The sequence below is a fragment of the Mesocricetus auratus genome, unplaced genomic scaffold, assembly GCF_017639785.1.
Source record: "Mesocricetus auratus isolate SY011 unplaced genomic scaffold, BCM_Maur_2.0 contig_4297_pilon_obj, whole genome shotgun sequence".
Classification (NCBI taxonomy): domain Eukaryota; kingdom Metazoa; phylum Chordata; class Mammalia; order Rodentia; family Cricetidae; genus Mesocricetus; species Mesocricetus auratus.
The window spans coordinates 1-17,889 of NW_024432958.1; the positions used below are offsets into that span (position 1 = coordinate 1).

The 17,889-nt window shown below is 35.3% G+C and overlaps 1 pseudogene; it reads left to right on the forward strand.

The window, feature by feature from the left end:
* The first annotated feature begins 4,442 nt into the window (after positions 1-4,442).
* LOC121138415 lies at positions 4,443-17,513 on the forward strand (annotated as a pseudogene).
* The last annotated feature ends 376 nt before the right edge of the window (positions 17,514-17,889 follow it).

Sequence of the window (17,889 nt, forward strand, 5' to 3'; positions counted from 1 at the left end):
CCATCTCCATTGGTCTCCTTCCTTCCAGAAGCTTTGGGGCTTGGAAGAGCTGGTGTCTTTCCTGAAGCTGGACTCGCTGGGGTTTGGGGCTTGGAAGACCTGATGTCTTTCCTGTGTGGACGGGTCTTCTGAAGCTGGACTCGCTGGGGTTTGGGACTTGGAAGACCTGATGTCTTTCCTGTGTGGGCGGGTCTTCTGGATGCCAGGAGCGGCCCGGAAGATCAAGGGGATGGGTGTCCGGTGGGTGATCCCAGCCAGAGACCCAATCTCACCTGAAGCTGGACTCGCTCACAGAAGAACTTTTGATGACTGTCTAGGCAGTGAAGCATCTCTGTCAATTCTAGAGTTAATATATTTTACCTTTCTGAGATCTTTGATGGAGTTGAAGACAGATAGTCATGGTTATGGTTTTCCTCAATTATGATAAAATCTAAGTTACATATAAGACTTATAAAATTAGGATAGATGATAGAATATTTGCTTTAACATTTTCCAAATACTAATGGATGGAATACTGTTAACTATATCATTTGTTAACTTTTTATATATTTTATTGAAAATGTTGAAGTTAATAACTTTCTTTTTATTTAGACAGAAAAGAAGAGATGATGTGTTATGTCCTCCTTTATATATGTTTCTCTTATTGGTTGATGAAGAAAACAATATGTTGATAGTAGATAGGCAGAAAGAATGTGGGTGGGGCTACTCAACCAGGAAAATTCTGGTTAGAGGAAGGTAGAGAGGGACTTGAACAGATGCCACACAGCTGAAAGGCTATCATGCTGGATTATGGGTAAACACCAGCCTTGTGGCAAAACATAGATTAATAGAAATTGGATAATAATTATGACAAATATAGCTAGTAGGAAGCCCTAGGTATTGGTTAACAGTTTATAAATTAATATGAGTCTTTATGTGTTTATTTGAGGAATATTGGCTATGATACCAGGCTGGAGATAAACTGCAGATGAAGAATATATGCCATAAATTTGAATTTTCATAACAAAAAATAGCTATCCAAGCAAAAGAAATCAATGGATTCACTGTAATCCTATAAAAATTAAAACACAATTCTTTACAGGTCTTGAAAGGGCAAATCACAAATCCAAACAGAAAATCAGAAAAAGAGAATAACTGAAACGCTCCTGAAAAAGATAAAAATTACTGGTTGTCTGAACATTATCGACTTGTTTTTGAATATTCTAGATTTTAATTTGTACTAAAGAGCTTTATCCATAAAACTCCATGATATTGCCTTACAAATACATGTTAAACAATGGAATACAACTGAAGACCCTGACACACATCTATACACATATGAACAACCAATTTTTGACCAAGAATTCAGAAACACACAATGGAACTAAGAAAACATTTTAAACACATGTTGCTAATGTAACAAGATGTCAGTATGTATAAGAATGTATACAGATCTATATCTAACACCCTACAAATGACTGAAGTCCAAGCATATCAAAGACTTCAACATAGACCTGATACACTAACCCTTGAATACATTGTAACAAGAAGTGAGTTTCTATGTTCATAGAAAATGCAGGTACTAATGTCAACAATTAATAAATGAAACTACTGGAAACTGAACAGCCTCAGCAAGGCAAAAGATACTGTTAGTCAGAAAAATCAATGGCCTGCATAATGAGAAACTATTTTTTGACCAACTATAGATCTGTATGGGATTAACATCCAAAAACTTATAATTTAAAAAGTAGATATAAATAATCCAAATAATCTAGTTAAAATAGGATAGAGATCTAAACAGAAAATTCTTATTAACAGGAACTATTGTTATGAGAAACACTTAAGGTGATATTCAAAATCTTTAGCCACCAGGAAAATGCAAATCAAGTGTACACTGAGATTTCACTTTACATCTGGGATAATGGCTGAAAACCATATGACAAGTACCAACACAAGCAAGCAAGAAAGTTGAATAATGGGAACAGTCCTCCATTGCTGGCAGGAGTTCAAACATGTACAGACCCTACAGAAATATGGAAGATCACCAAAAGTTGGGAATCTATATACCGCATGCCTCACCCTACCCCAAGGGCACTTACTCAACTCTATTCAATTATTGTCTATTCATAATAGCCAGAATCAGAAGTTGTTAGCAAATGTCATCATAAAATTTGCAGACAAATAGATAGATCTAGAAAAAACTCATCGTGAATAATGCAACTGTAGGGTGAAAAGTTCAGACGAGGAAACACACACTGAACTGAAACCAGAAGCAAAGAAACATACTTTCACCCCGAAACAAGAGCTAGCAAAAAAACTCTCTTACCAGAACAGAACAGAAGCTGTAATATCTACAGGAGTCCAGTGGAGAAAGAAAGATCCCACCTGCACCCACTGGCAGAAGAGATAGGAAGAAGACATAATAAGAGCTCACTCAGCAACAGAAAGACCAAAATGACTCCACCAGAATCTAGAGACCCAATGCCAGCAAGACCTGAGAAGCACTACATAGATGAAGCAGAGGAGACAGACCTTAAAAATTATTTTATGAAGATGATAGAGACCCTCAAAGAAGAAATCCCTTAAAGAAATAGAAGAAAAAAACAATAAAAAACAAACAAAAATTCCTGTATTGAAATTATACAAAATTCTGTATGTCATTACATCAGTTGCCTTAGATATGAAAGATGAAAATCATAATTTCAATGAGAGTCCATCATCAGAGTAAGAATGGTTAGCATCAAAATATGACTAAAAATTAATGAAAGTGTGGGAATTTTAGGGAATCCCCTGAACATATCAAGTGTGAGTAGAAACTGAGGCAGCCATTGTAGTAAGCAGTATACAGATGATTGTGTAAATAAAAGAGTACAAATATGTTATGGTCCATACACATTTCTAAAGGGACTTTGTGAATATACATAAGTCAGAATAGTACTTAGACACTTGCCTATCCATGTTTGTTTCAGCATTATTCAGAATAAAATGATATGGAATCAACTTTGATGCATGCCATCAAATTAGGATATTAAGAAGAGATGCCATTTAAATTTTTATTTCACTTTACACACAAATAGTGATTATTGATATTTACTATCACCCTTAGAATTTTGAGAGTTATATGCAACAAATTATCTCACAAAATATATACGTATTGATTTTAACTGCATTAACCAAATATATAGAAGATTAAATAAAGAACTTCTATGTAATTCATACATGATTGAAACTAAAGATAAAGTTAAAATAATAATATTACTTGGTCCGTGGTTCAATCGGACAAAATAAAAGTCAAATAAAATGCATGCAGATGTTACATATACAAAACAAAGTTGCCCTCAGTCTGGAAGAATTTAATGATATCATTAGAGGAATAGGGGATGGAACAGGAAATAACCTTGTTAAACTCAAGAGTCAGCTGTGGGAATTTAACTTTTCAGCAACCCTACCTGCCAAACTATGTGTCTGTCAATTTTTCAGTCTCTTTACCCATTTGTCTGTCTGTATCTCTCTCTATCCCTCTCTGTTTCTCTCTATCTCTACCTACCTATCTCTCTCTCATATATGTACACACATGAAAACTGAGAATCAGAGAGGGAGATTGTTGTTGTTGTTTGGAACTCAAATTCTCAGTTTGCCTTCTCATTAATAATGATTGGTTGGGCAGAGCAGTGATAAGACAGACACATTATTTGCAGTAAGGCATAAAGATCTGGTGTTTTTCTCTTGATAGTTTTCAATATTAAAAATCAACATTGAATCTGTAAATGAAATGTGATTTTGTAATGAGTTGGATATTTTTGGACACAAGAATATTCAGGAATTTTGTGATTTGACCTGATTATAGCTTCTCTAGCCAATGGAAGCACAGGTTTTATTTGAATATTCTGTATGTGTTAGTGGTATAACATAAGTCACACTGCATATTCTGTGGATTTCAGATGCCCCACAAATTAGGCTGCCCAGCCCTGGCATGGAATTATTGATGGAATGTCCCATATGAAACCATGAATTCTTACTTGTGTGTCCTTGTTGAAACATTAATTCATTCATTCCTTGTGAGTCATTGAGAAAATACACTCACTTAATTTTTAATGGTGTTCCCATAAAGTGAGGTAGATTGGGGACCAATTTTTCTAAAAATGTGTTACTCCCAAGGGCCTTATAACCAAAAACATGAGTGATGTCATGGAATGAGAGACTGAACTATCCCTTTATGTATAAAAGAATCCATGTTTTTCACCAGCACTGTGAACCCCAGATGCAGAGTCTCAGGGAAGAGACTCTCCAATATTCCTCTAGGAATGAATAAACACCTTGGAGAAAAAGGAATCACAGATTCAAAAATAACATCTCATTTGCCCAAGTCATAAAAGCAGGTAGGATAAGTGGGTGCCCATTTAAAGTTGCTCTCTACATGACACTTAACAATTCATGCTGCCCTGGTGTAGCACAGGACAGAGATGTTCATTTTGATTTTCCTCTTGCTGCTCTTGAACATTCCAATTCTCATGGCCAGTTTCACATATCCCAGGTGTTTTTGGAGAATGAAGCAGAGTGAAGACAAGGATAGAGACTTGAAGACAGGTTGCATCTTCTCCCCAAGAACTGTGCAGTGGCCAGTGGATAAAGGGTATTTCAAACAAATATTAAATATACCGTAAGTGCTTTTGTAGTTTCCATAGAAATGTCATCAATAATATTTCAAGGTGGGCCTGTAATATTATGCCTTGTTCTCTGAACCTCCATACTAATCAATGACCCCAAGTTCTTTTAAAGAGTCTCTGTTATTTTACCATTATTGTTTTTCTAGTATGTGTTCTGTTTTTATTCCAGTTAGCCTCCCAATTTAAATGCGGGAAGTGGAAAGAAGGAATCACTCTCTACCATGATCCATCACAAAGAGCCCTCCTCTTGATATTGTCCATAGCTCACTGGCCAGAAATGTCTAATCAAAAGAAAACCAACACTATATCAATGAAATTTGTCCCAAGAACATGAAAGTAAATTGCCTTAGAATCTGCTGATGGTTATTTCATCAGTATGTGCTTGAGTAAGGACCACAAATATTTGTGCCACACACAGCTGCAAAGACATTTCACAATGCTATTAAGAACTCCCTCAAATGCCTTACTTGTGGCCACTCTGTCCCCTGAAGCTGACCTGAGAATATATGTATGGGACCTGTCTTTATGAGCTCCATTTGTCTTCCTGTTTCTCCATGTTTTACTTATACACATGGACAACCACTGACTTTTAAGTATTACAAAGTCCAGTTCTCTGCTCTCCCTTTACAGTAAGGAAGGAATGTGTGGATTACAAATGACATGTTTGTAGTCTTTAAAAACTGAGTCTACAACCAATATTGATTGGCTGCTTACTTCCCTTATCACTTGCCTGAGTGACAGCTGTGGCATATGATATTTGGCAAACTTGAGAAGAGGGAAAGTAGTTACTTACTAACTCTTCTTTGATCTTATTTAAGTGTCATGTGTTTTTCTCTTTATTTATAAGTTGTTTATTCTCTGACACTTATATCTCACTTACTTCTTACATTTCTCTAAATATAGATGCATATTTTACCAATGTAGGCACTATACACATGCTGATTTTGTAGAATGAAGATAGTTGGTTTAAAAGACAGCACTTTAGTTCAATATGCAAATATGAGAGCTCTAGTCACTGAAGTTTCTTAATTTCAGGGTAGTGAAGTTAGTTTTTCAGTTGCATAAGATATATTCCCAAATCCTTTGTTTTTACTGAAAATTACAATGATACCTTTTCTTTGGTAATAAGGGACATTTGTAAAGTGCCTCTTATTATATACAGAGATATAAGAAAGTTACAATTCATAAATGAATAACAGATTAAATTTAACTCTGCGTAAATCACTCAAATAAAGTAACATGTTTGATGCATATTCATAATATTATATAAAATGACCAGTAAGATACATGAGTTATCATTCTTCCCATAAACATAACCACAACATGACATTGTTCTCCTCCAAAAGATTTGCTGTTAATTTGTATTACAAAACATTTACACTTTATATTCTTCTAATTGACACATATGGGATACTGGCAATATAAATCCCAGTAGGATTCTAGTGTTGTGTTAATGTAAATGCAAAGATAATAAAATGATATTACCTAGTAGAAAATATATGATGGTCAGATATGCCCAGTTTGAATATATGACATGTCAGTGTAAAAATGAAATAGTTGAACAATACTGTAGTGGGGATACATACCTTTAATATGTGCAATCAGAACCTAGAGCAGGTGTATCCTTGTGCATTTGAGGCCACACCAATTTTGGAATTGTAATTCCAAAGCAAGTGATTTGTGCCGTTTTGTTTGGCCAATGTTAGCATTAATCCTGACAAACATAGAGATGGATGCAGACATTCAAATTTTTTACCAAATATTTCTTTAATGCTTGAATTTATTTACAGCAAGTATTACAAAAGATTATTCCCTGTTACAGTTAAACCTGAAATATAAGCATGAGCAAGATTTTGATGGACATGAGAGGATATGTTAACTATATTGTGCACTAATTATCATGATCTGTAAGTCCATTGCCAAATATTGCCCAATGAAGACTATTGTGTTTCCATCTGTGATTCTTTGTCAATCTTAGCTATTTCAGTAATTTTCATAAGAAAATAAAATAAACTCTTTAGCTAACTCATCATGTGCATTTTTATATTACTGAATATTTTCAATGTAAAGATTGCTAGGTTTACTATTTGGTCAATGACTGTGTCCAGTCTCTACCTACTGAGGACGAACACACAAACCAGAGATGGCAAATACTCACAATAGAAGACATTATTTCAATATTTGAGGGAGGTTGAGAATATTTTTCAGTACAAAATAGTCCTTGTATTGACTACAAATAATCATGTATTGATCGCTGACGATATTAAATCTTTACCTTTTACAGAATACCAACTGAGAGACAAAAGTTTGCATTGGTCTTGGCTTTTACTTTGGATGAGGTCAACAGGAACCCTGATCTATTACCAAATAAATCTTTAATATTTAGTTACTTTAAAGACAATTGTATCAGTTTGTCTCGACTGTACAGTATCCATCAAATTAATCCACAAAACCCTGATACATTCCCTAATTATTACTGTGATGAAGATATATGTCGTGTGATACTTACCGGACCAAACTGGGAAACGTCAGCAATGCTTCTGAATTTCTTCTACCTCTGGAAATCCCTACAGGTTAGAATTTTATAGCTTTGGTTTGACTGAAATAGTGTCCTTATGTACACCATTGTTAGATACTAAAAACTGTATTCAGAGGGGAATAGACTTATATTTATATCAATTTTTATAGCTTAGGAGTATTATTCAGAGAATGATGGGTTGTTCGCATTTCCTTTATTCAAATACAGATGAGGAAAGATGAAATAGCTAAGAGGATTATCCTAGGGTGTTTTCTAGAAATCTTTGCAGAAGAAAAATGTGTTGTCAAGTTCTTAGGAGAGCATGGTACCTTATTCTGCTCCCTGTATCCTAGATCATTCAGGTTACATATGGATCCTTCCATCCAATGCTAAGTGATCATGAAAATTTTCCCAATCTGTATCAAATGGCCCCCAAGGACACATCTCTAGCCTTGGCCATGGTCTCTGTCATACTACACTTCAAATGGAACTGGGTGGGGCTGGTCATCTCTGACAATGATCATGGCACCCAATTTCTCTCATATTTGAGAAGAGACTTGGAAAAACACACAATCTGCCTTGCCTTTGTCAATATTATTCCAATCAGCATGCAGTTATACATGTCAAGAGCTGAAGTATATTATAACCAAATCAAGATATCATCAGCAAATGTTGTTATCATTTATGGTGACTCAGACAGTACTCTTGCTGTGAGCTTTCAAATGTGGGAATCCCAAGGTTTACAGAGAATATGGGTCATCACCTCACAGTGGGATGTGACTACTAATAAAAGAGACTTCATGGTTCATACGTCCCAAATGACTCTAGCTTTTGCTCGCCATCATGGTGATATTTCTGGTTTTAAAAATTTTGTCCAGGCAATGAACCCTATCAAAAACACAGATGAATGCCTTGCAAAGATGGAATGGATGAACTTTAACTGTGAAGTTTCCACATCCAACTGTAAGACACTAAAGAAATACTCATGGAATACCTCGATGGAATGGCTACTGGTACAGACGTTTGACATGGCCTTTAGTGATAGCAGTTACGACATGTACAATGCTGTGTATGCTTTGGCCCATGCACTGCATGAGGCAGATCTACAACAAGTAGATACTCAGCCAATGGACAAAGGGAAAGGACATGGTTCTAGCTGCTGGAAGGTAGTATTTCTTCAATTGGATAGTATTTGGTATCAGCAATGTCATATCTTTAGGAGTCTTTCAGATGCCCTAACTCAGTGGACTAGAAATATTCACCCCAAAATAAAGATGACTGAGTATTTTCATTTGTTCTCTGGAGTAAATCTAGATTTTCATAGAAGTCTCTAGTGCAAAGGAAATAGAGCACAAGACAAAATACATCAAAGACAATTAGTGATTTTGTTACTGAGCTTCTGAATACCATGACTCCTCTTCTAATACTGTAAACATTATCAGTCTTCTCTCATGAAAACTCTCTGTCATTATATGAGATCTTTGTACATTAATCATGAATAATGTTTTAAGTAGTGTAGGGAATGATATTTACAAGTATTCTCACCTGTTCTCTCACCACAATCAGTTCTGGGGACCACAGTTGGCTTCTGATAGTTATTACACAGGCAATGGTGATGTGACTCAGTTCAGTACATACATGTACATTCATGAGTGTGACTAGAGGTTTCTCACTCTATATGTGTATGTGTTTGCCATTTTCTGTTCATCTCTCGGTGTATAGGTCTTCATATAGGTTCCTATGTGAGTATCTGTCTGTCTTCCTGCAGAACTTATAATAAATTTGTCTCTATGTCTTTCTGTATGGTTATTTTTCCGTGTGTATCTATTTGTGTGTATTTGTATATTTGGCAGTGAATGTGTCTGCATGAGATTTTGTGTATATTTGTACATTTGCATCTATTTGCTTTCATATATACATATCTGTACTGTTGTGTCTGTTTGTAAACATGTGTGTCTGTCTGTGTTCTGATGTGTGGATATATTTTTCTGTTTCTCAATACATGTCTCTTTTGGTGATTGTGTGTTTTCCCCTGTATATATGTGGGTATGTGTACATTTCTGTGGGTATTTTTTCAGTGTTTTTGTATGTATGTTTGGATGAATATGCCTGTGTATGTTTGCCTGCATATGGATAGGAATTTCTGGGCATTTATGTATGTTTGTCAGATAAGTGCATGGCTGCATTTTGTGTGTATCTCTGGATGGATGTGAGAATCTGTGTGTGTGTCTATGCGTGCCTGTGTGTTGCATACATTGTTTGGTGTCTGCATATATGTCTCTGTGTGTGTTTGTCATGTTCCCCTGAAGGAACTACCATTTGAGGAACATTATTATAATCTTCTTTATCCATTTGCTTTCACTGACATTTCTCCCCTGGGTACCTGCAATAATGTTGACTTTAGGTTAAAATAAGAATTTTTTCTTCAATGAATGGCAAACACATTATAGGATGCTGTCTGTCTTGCAGCTGAATACATTTCTGAAGAAGACACAATTCATAAATCCTGTTGGGGGCAGAGTGAATATGAACCAAAAAGAAGACCTTGAGGAGGAGTATGACATTTTCCAGATTTGGAATTTCCCACATGGTCTTAGATTTAAAGTGAAGATAGGAAAGTATAGTCCATATTTTCCACATGAACAACATTTACATGTAGATGAAGAAATGATAGAGTGGGCCACAGGAAATACACAGGTGGGTGTGATCAAGTTGTACAGATTTTCTTTACACAGCAGTAACAGTGTAAAGTGGGAACACTCCTGCTTCCTTAAAACTTTATGTAATACATTGTCATATTATGGACCATTATCAAGCCTCTTACTTTATGCTTCTCCTTTTCTCCTTTTTTGATGTGACAATTAATTAATTTGTCTTTTGAGGATTTCCAGCATGCACACATTGCATTTTTAAGATATCCAAACCTGACTCTTGTCATAAATATGAGTATAAACGAGCTTCAAAAATGATTTAGTATTAAAATTTCCAGTAAAGGGAGCAATATTCTCTTGGTAGCATACTCATTACTATAGAGTAATTTCCTCCTTTTGGCTAAATCTTGGACACAGATATTGAAAAGTTAAGCTGTTGTAATGATGGAGTAAATTCAGAATACACAAAACATGCATTTTGTTATTTAATTTTTTAATACTTTGACAAAGAATTCCTTATTTCTCAGCACCTCTAACCATAAATTAATATTTTAAATATGCATATTACATATTCTATGAATTATTACCATGCTTTTTATTTCTTTTATCGTGTGTGTATGGGTGTTTTGTCCTCATGTATGCTTGCATCTGCTGTGACTGTGGCTTATGTGGATGACAGAAGACTTATATGAGTCCTAAGAAATGGATAAAGCTTACTTGCACACAGTGATGGCTAGAAATCAAACGTGAGTCTTATTCTTGAGCAGGAATTATTACCTAACTCCGTCATGACTTCAGTTCTGTATAATATACTATAAAAGTATTTTATCAATTGAGATATTTTGCTTGTTCTAATTAATAATTTAATAGATCATTCAAACTAATAAGGGAGTGTCTAGTTTTCTTCTCCTTATGTGGAGCATTACTCATAAAACTAAAATCAGTTTTGAGGAAATATGCAAATGAAATATCATTTTATTCATCATGGATATTTTATAGGGATGATGTATATGGTTTTACGGTATGCAATTCAACCCGACGAGTACAAAATAGTTAGTTTTTAAAGACTGTGATTTCAGCAAAGTCCTCAGACATAACCTGAAGTGATATCTTAGTTTCCCTAGATAGAATGAAGCTTAGAGTTTTTGTTCTTTCCCCATGTGTGTGCAGGGTCATACTCAGGGAGAAGAACACATAAGCTGAAGGCGTAGCTACTGATCTGCATATCCATACATCGGGCAGCAGTGAAAGTACATGTCTATTCTAGCCACACCTCACCTGAGCATTGCAAACACACACAGGAAGAATACTGGGGATTAAAGACAAATCAACCACTGTTCTTCTTTCATAAATGCAAACTAAAAAGCAGAAACAAACAACAAACAAATATACAGGAAGATATCAAAGCAATATGACTCCAAATCATACATTAATAAACTGAAAGTAGAGTACATTCCATGATGTACTGAATAAGGAAATCAAAGAATGATTATAAAAGTGATCCAGAAAAATTCAAGAGTACACAAATCACTTCTTGGAGAAACAATGAGATCATGGTAACTTGCACAGAATTAGACACTTATTGGTCAAGTGACAAACTATTTCTGTAAAGGTACAAAATAATAAAAAATTCAAATTAAATCATATAAAGGTAAAGCAAAAAGTCAAATTACAATCTCAGTTAAAATACTCACACAGAGAATACTTTAAGTTGAAGACAGATGGAAGACTTGAAGAACAGGAGTAGGAAGAGAAAATTCAAAACTTGATAAAAATCATACAAAAGGAAAAAGCCTAGGAAATCAAAGTAATATGACTAAAGATCAAATTTATAAACTGTGGGCCCAAGAGGAGAAGGAAACACTGAATTCATGAACTTTATATTCAATAATTATAACATGATATGTAGCTATCTAGACACAATAGTTAAATACCAATGATTCAACCTTTGAGAAAAGGAGCCCTGAATTTATTTTACTTTAAATTTTTATTCTAAAAAATAAATTGAAGACAGCAGGAGAGAAGTTCCAGTAATACAAAGGATCCATCTGGTTAACAGAAGATTCTACTGAAAATACTCTGAAAGGAGGGGAGTAAAAGTGATATATTCCAAATACTTACAGACATATGCTGCCAATCCTGGTTACTACACCAAGCAAATTTACCCCTAATATAGAAAGAGACAGAAAACGTTCACTAATGCAAACAATTACAGAATGCATAACCAATGAAACAAGACTATGAAAGTATTTGAAGTAATCTTTCAGATAAAACGTCAGGATAAACTTAAGAGGTCAAAGGAATTGTAGTCATCACTGGAACAACAGTCAGACAATCTGCTATTAGAAAAGTATCAAACATTGCAATAACCAAAAACAGACCATAATTTGCAAATACTTTTCATTAAGAATTGAATTTTCTTGGTCACATTTTCCAATCAAAATGCAAAGACAATAAAATTTGTTTAAAAAAACAAACAAACATTCATTTTTAACCTTCATGGAGAAAGTATTGAGAAACTTTCTACAGAATGAGAAAAAGCTTTGCTGTGAAGGTAAATTGAAAAAAGTAAATCCAGGTTACAATAACTTGGATGGACATGGATGTACTAAACACCTCCCAAGATATCTCAACAGCACAACCGAAAGATCAGTCTATGCAACCAAGATGACTCATTCCAAGTGTGCAAGCATGCTTCAAGGTATAAAGAATTATTTAAGAGCCAAATACCACATGAATAAATGCAAGGATAGAATTCAATTATTATGTATAATTGTGCACATAGGAACTTAACAATGCACAACCTTCACTCAGATTGAAAAAATTACAGAAACAAAGCCTGGCAGAGTACAATGTGCACATCTTGATGTATTAATGTTTTCTGTGATAAACATATTCACAGCATTGTACCACATGGAGAGAAAATGCAAAAATATCCAATAAAGTCAGATGGAGTGTTTGTGGTGCATGTCTTTAATTCAAACTCTTTGAGTATCTAGTACTCTTTATTTTGTAGTAAACCTGAATTACATGAAGAGTTCAAGCCAGGCAGATATCCATAATTAACCCCTAACATAAATGAAATAATCAGAAAATGGATAATGGCATTATCTTCACTCTTATTCAAAATAGTTCATACATATTATCAAATTAAATAATAAATGAAAAGACGAGACATACAAAAAGGAAGGAATTTACATCATAGTAAAGAAAGTTCATGCAATCCCTAGCTACATAGTGAGACTTTGCTTCAACCAAAACAGCAACAGAAAAGGAAACATTGTAGTTCTCCATACTTGTGCCGAACATGAGATAATTCTGTGCTTAGGAGATGCTTTTGTTTTGACATAGAAGTTAACACAAAACCAAAGATGCAAAGTGAGCAAGCCAGAATCAGGACCCCTCTAATGCAACATATAGATACCCATCACCAGGTTCATGGTAATCAAAGATAATGCATACATTTTTAATTTAAGAAATCTTTCAATTACCTTTAAAAATGTAACTTTTATTCAGATTACGCATGCATTCATATTTTTTGTTGGACTTTTCACATTGGGAAACGTCACCTTCCAGATGACTACACATCAGGTCAGCACTTCCTCATAACAAAATACACTGGGCTCTGCCTATTATACTCTTTGCTCTTCACACTCCATGTCAATATTTCCAGTATTCTTTCGTTGGAATTAATGTGTGTTGTCTGAGATTTTAGAAGATATTTCTCTTGTTTCAGATGCCCATTCATCCTAGTTTATTATTCAGTTGTTGTGATTAGACACTGACGATAAGTAAATTTAGGGGGAATGGTAAATGTGGCTCATTGGTTACAGTCAAAGGAAGACCAGGCAGGAATCTGGAGATGTCAGCTAAAGCATAGTCCCTGAAAGAACACTGCTAATTTGCTTGCACTACTTGCATTTATCATAAAGCTCTGCTTAGGGACAACACTTAATAAAATGCTTCACAGATAGGGTGACAGACTAGTCTGTATACCAGAATTTTTTATCTAATCTTCTTTATGTCTTTTAAAAACTTCACTTTTTTGTGCCGGGCAGTGGTGGCACACGCCTTTAATCCCAGCACTCGGGAGGCAGAGGCAGGAGGATCTCTGTGAGTTCCAGGCTGGGCTGGACTGATAGCCTCCAAGACAATACAGAGAAACCCTGTCTTGTAAAAACCAAAAAAAAACTTTAATTTTTTGTAATGTGATCACACATTTGGTGCATATGAAATTACATTATCAATATGTAAACATGCTACGTAATATAGGTATGAAAGGATAAGACGAAACGTTTGGTATCACCCATGTTTCTGATTTTCCACAGATACCACCACCCTCTGTATGCAGTGGTGATTGTGGTCCTGGCTTCAGAAAATTCTTGCAGGATGGAATGGTCATCTGCTGTTTTAAATGCAAGCCCTGCCCAAATAATGAAATCTCTAATGAGACAAGTGAGTATTGAGGACGTTATAAATACTTCACTTTAGTCATTCCTCTACACTGATGCTGAAGAGGTGTGAAATGGAATTGCATAAACACAATGAGTTTGCCTAAATTAAGCTTTATAAATATATGATCACTAATTGTTTCCCTGTATAAAAATCCTGATGCTTTACCACATATCTTGACTCATTGTAAATTCATGGCAGGTGGCATTTTCTCAAAGAGACAGTTAGGGAAATCAATGAGCATTCTGAGAGAATTTTACACAAGGTCTTTACGGTGATTAATCTCCTCTAAAATTACATTTGGGTCTTGAATCTTTCCAAATGATTAAATATTTTACATGTATGTATGCCTACATATGTTTATGCATAGCCTATATTATATGCACAGGTGCTCACAGAGAACAGAATAGAGCGAAGAATGCTCTTTACTATGTAATGTGTCTGCTGGTAATCAGATACAAATTCTCTGTAATATTAAGAGAAAATTGTTACTGTTCAAATTTCAGGAGCAGCTTAGAAGAGACAGAAGACTACATGCTATATCCAGAGAACTGTTATCAAAGTTTCAACTTGATTGAAAACCTAGGAAAGTGGGGAAATGTATTGATACACAATATAAAAAGTATACTCAATATTTTTATGTACATAACCCAGTAATAACGTCGCAAATTTAGCCACAACTATTCAAGGATTGTTTTCACCGATACACCTCCTATTAGTTAAATGATTATTTATTTCCAATGTTATAAGCAAAATGGTAAGCTGATGGTTTTTCACTGCTATTGCCTGTCATCAAATATAATGAAATTAAAGTCCATGATGGATATTTATGGCTAGTGAAATGACACTGCAGTTAAATTCCTTGCCTCTAACACAGATAGTGTGAATTCATCTTGAAGACCAATGTCATAGAAGGAAGTCCATGCAGTGTCAAATAAAACACATTCCAAAGTAATAAAACCAAGTATCTTTAACTGTTTTATTGTAAAATCACATAAAATTTGTGATATATATGAAAAAACTATCAAAATAACTTTATTATTACTTTGATTATGTGTATGTACGTAACGATGGTGGTTATGTGCACCTAAGCAACAGTGCTGGTGAGAGCCATCCAATGCCTCCATAGTTAGTTTCACAAATTTGTGAGCATCTGAATTTATTGAGAACTGAATTAAAGTCACCTGCAAGAGCAATACATTCTCTCAGTAGTGAACAAAATCCCTAGGTTCTAGATAATCCTTTTAAAATATTTAAAGTGCACTGTCACTATCTGCAATTAGCAGGTGATTAAAACCAACTAGTATAAGGTTTTCTGCACGTACTATAATGGGAATCACAACTTATAAATAGTGTGGTATTATTAATCAACAGAACATTCTGCGTTTGCACTCTGTCCAAAAAACTCATGTATTATCTGTCTAACACTTTTTGTGAGGAACAACTTCACCATTGATTACATCCACAGACACTGAGTCTCACAGAGATGGAAATTGGGGAAGGAGCAAGGTCTTGTCTATTCCCAAGTGGATCATAATCATGATATAGGGGCATTTTAATGCTATGTATTCATAGAGGATTCTACTTTCAGAGATAGGCTACAACTTCCTCTGGACAAGACTTGAGAGTTTGCTGTTGGTACTTCTAGAAGACAGCTAAATTAAGGCTTTGTTTATGAAATTACTTGTTTATGCAGTTCCTAAACGCTATTCATCACTCACTTTCACCCTCCTACTTGCTCCATATAATCCCAATAACTTTTAAACTCTCCAGATCTTTTGACACTAATATATGAATATATACCTATGGATGTAAACACAATTATACAAACCTCTGTTTTCATTTAAAGGTGCTTTTATTTAAATGGGTTTGGGCCAGAAAATTTGAAATTGAAAATATAACAGAGTTCTATTCTCAGTAGAAAACAGTCTTCATCGCTTACGGGGAAAGCATTCATAGGAATGACAAATATGACATTAAGAGGCACCGAATCCATGGGATCTGGGATTTTAAAAACCCTCAGAATTACTGTGGTTAATGAATTTAGCATTTGAAATTTTCCAATATAATTCATCTTTTAATAGCCCCTGGAATATAGTAAAAATCTGTCCTTCTTGATATCATTAATTGCATCAATACACCTAAACAGACAAAGAATACTTTGCTTTTTTTCCTCATATAGATGATGAGTACAATCAAATGGAAGTATTTATAGGCAGCAAGGTCCTTCTATGACATCCTCAACAACAAAATTCAGTCATTGCAATGGTTATTCTGTACATGTCATTGAAATGCCCTGTCAATAAAGCTGCTGAAAGTGAACTAATGATACATTACTCTCCTCCTCAGATGTGGATCAGTGTGTGAAGTGCCCTGATGACCAGTATGCCAACATAGAGCAGAATAAGTGCATCCATAAAGTAATGGTATTTCTGAGATTTGAAGATCCTTTGGGGATGGGTCTTGCCTTAATGGCCTTGTGCTTCTCTGCTTTCACAGCTCTGGTTCTCGGAGTCTTTATCAAGCACCATGACATGCCCATTGTGAAGGCCAATAATCGGAAGCTCAGTTACATCTTGCTCATCTCTCTCTTCTTTTGTTTTCTCTGCCCCCTGCTATTCATTGGCCATCCAAACTCAGCTACATGCATCTTGCAGCAAATCACATTTGGAGTTGTATTCACTGTGGCTGTTTCCACTGTGCTGGCCAAAACAGTGACTGTGCTTCTGGCTTTCAAAATCACAGCCCCTGGAAGAAGAATGAGATACTTCCTGGTTTCAGGAGGACCTAGCTACTTCATTGCCGTCTGTACTCTAATCCAAGTCATTATCTGTTCAGTCTGGTTGGGAGCTTCTCCTCCCTCTGTTAGTGTTGATGCCCACTCTGAGCATGGTCACATCATCATTGTGTGTATCAAGGGTTCATTCACTGCCTTCTACTGTGTCCTGGGATACCTGGCCAGCCTGGCTCAGGCGAGCTTCACTGTGGCCTTCTTCTCCAGGAATCTGCCTAACACATTCAATGAAGCCAAGTTCTTGACTTTTAGCATGCTGTTGTTCTGCTGTGTCTGGATCACATTTCTCCCTGTGTACCATAGTACCAAGGGTAAGGTCATGGTAGCTGTGGAAATTTTCTCTATCTTGGCTTCCAGTGCTGGGATGCTGGGATGCATCTTTGTTCCCAAGTGCTATATAATTTTGGTAAGACCAACAAGAATAGTCTCTTCAAAATATCAAGGAAAAATAACTCTCCATAACTGATATTTCATTAATTTTAACTCACAAATATACAGTTTGCTCACATCCACCAACTATTCAATTACAATGCAAGATCTATGTCTTTTAAAATGCCTCTCACTGTTTACTCAAATGATGTATCCTACCAGTATATATCAACTATTGTTGTCTACATCGTCTCTTCTAGTCTTCCACTCAGTTACTGATTTCATAAGACTTAGCCATTGAACTATAGTGCAGAATGGAAATATTCCTTTCAGCTTTAAAATAAAAAACTGTTCAAAACATATGCTATGAATGAATGAATCCTACGATGGCGGTAGAGTGCTAAGGGCAAAATACAAGGTGTTTTTGAGACAGCTAGCTTTGTTTTGCAGATATATTTT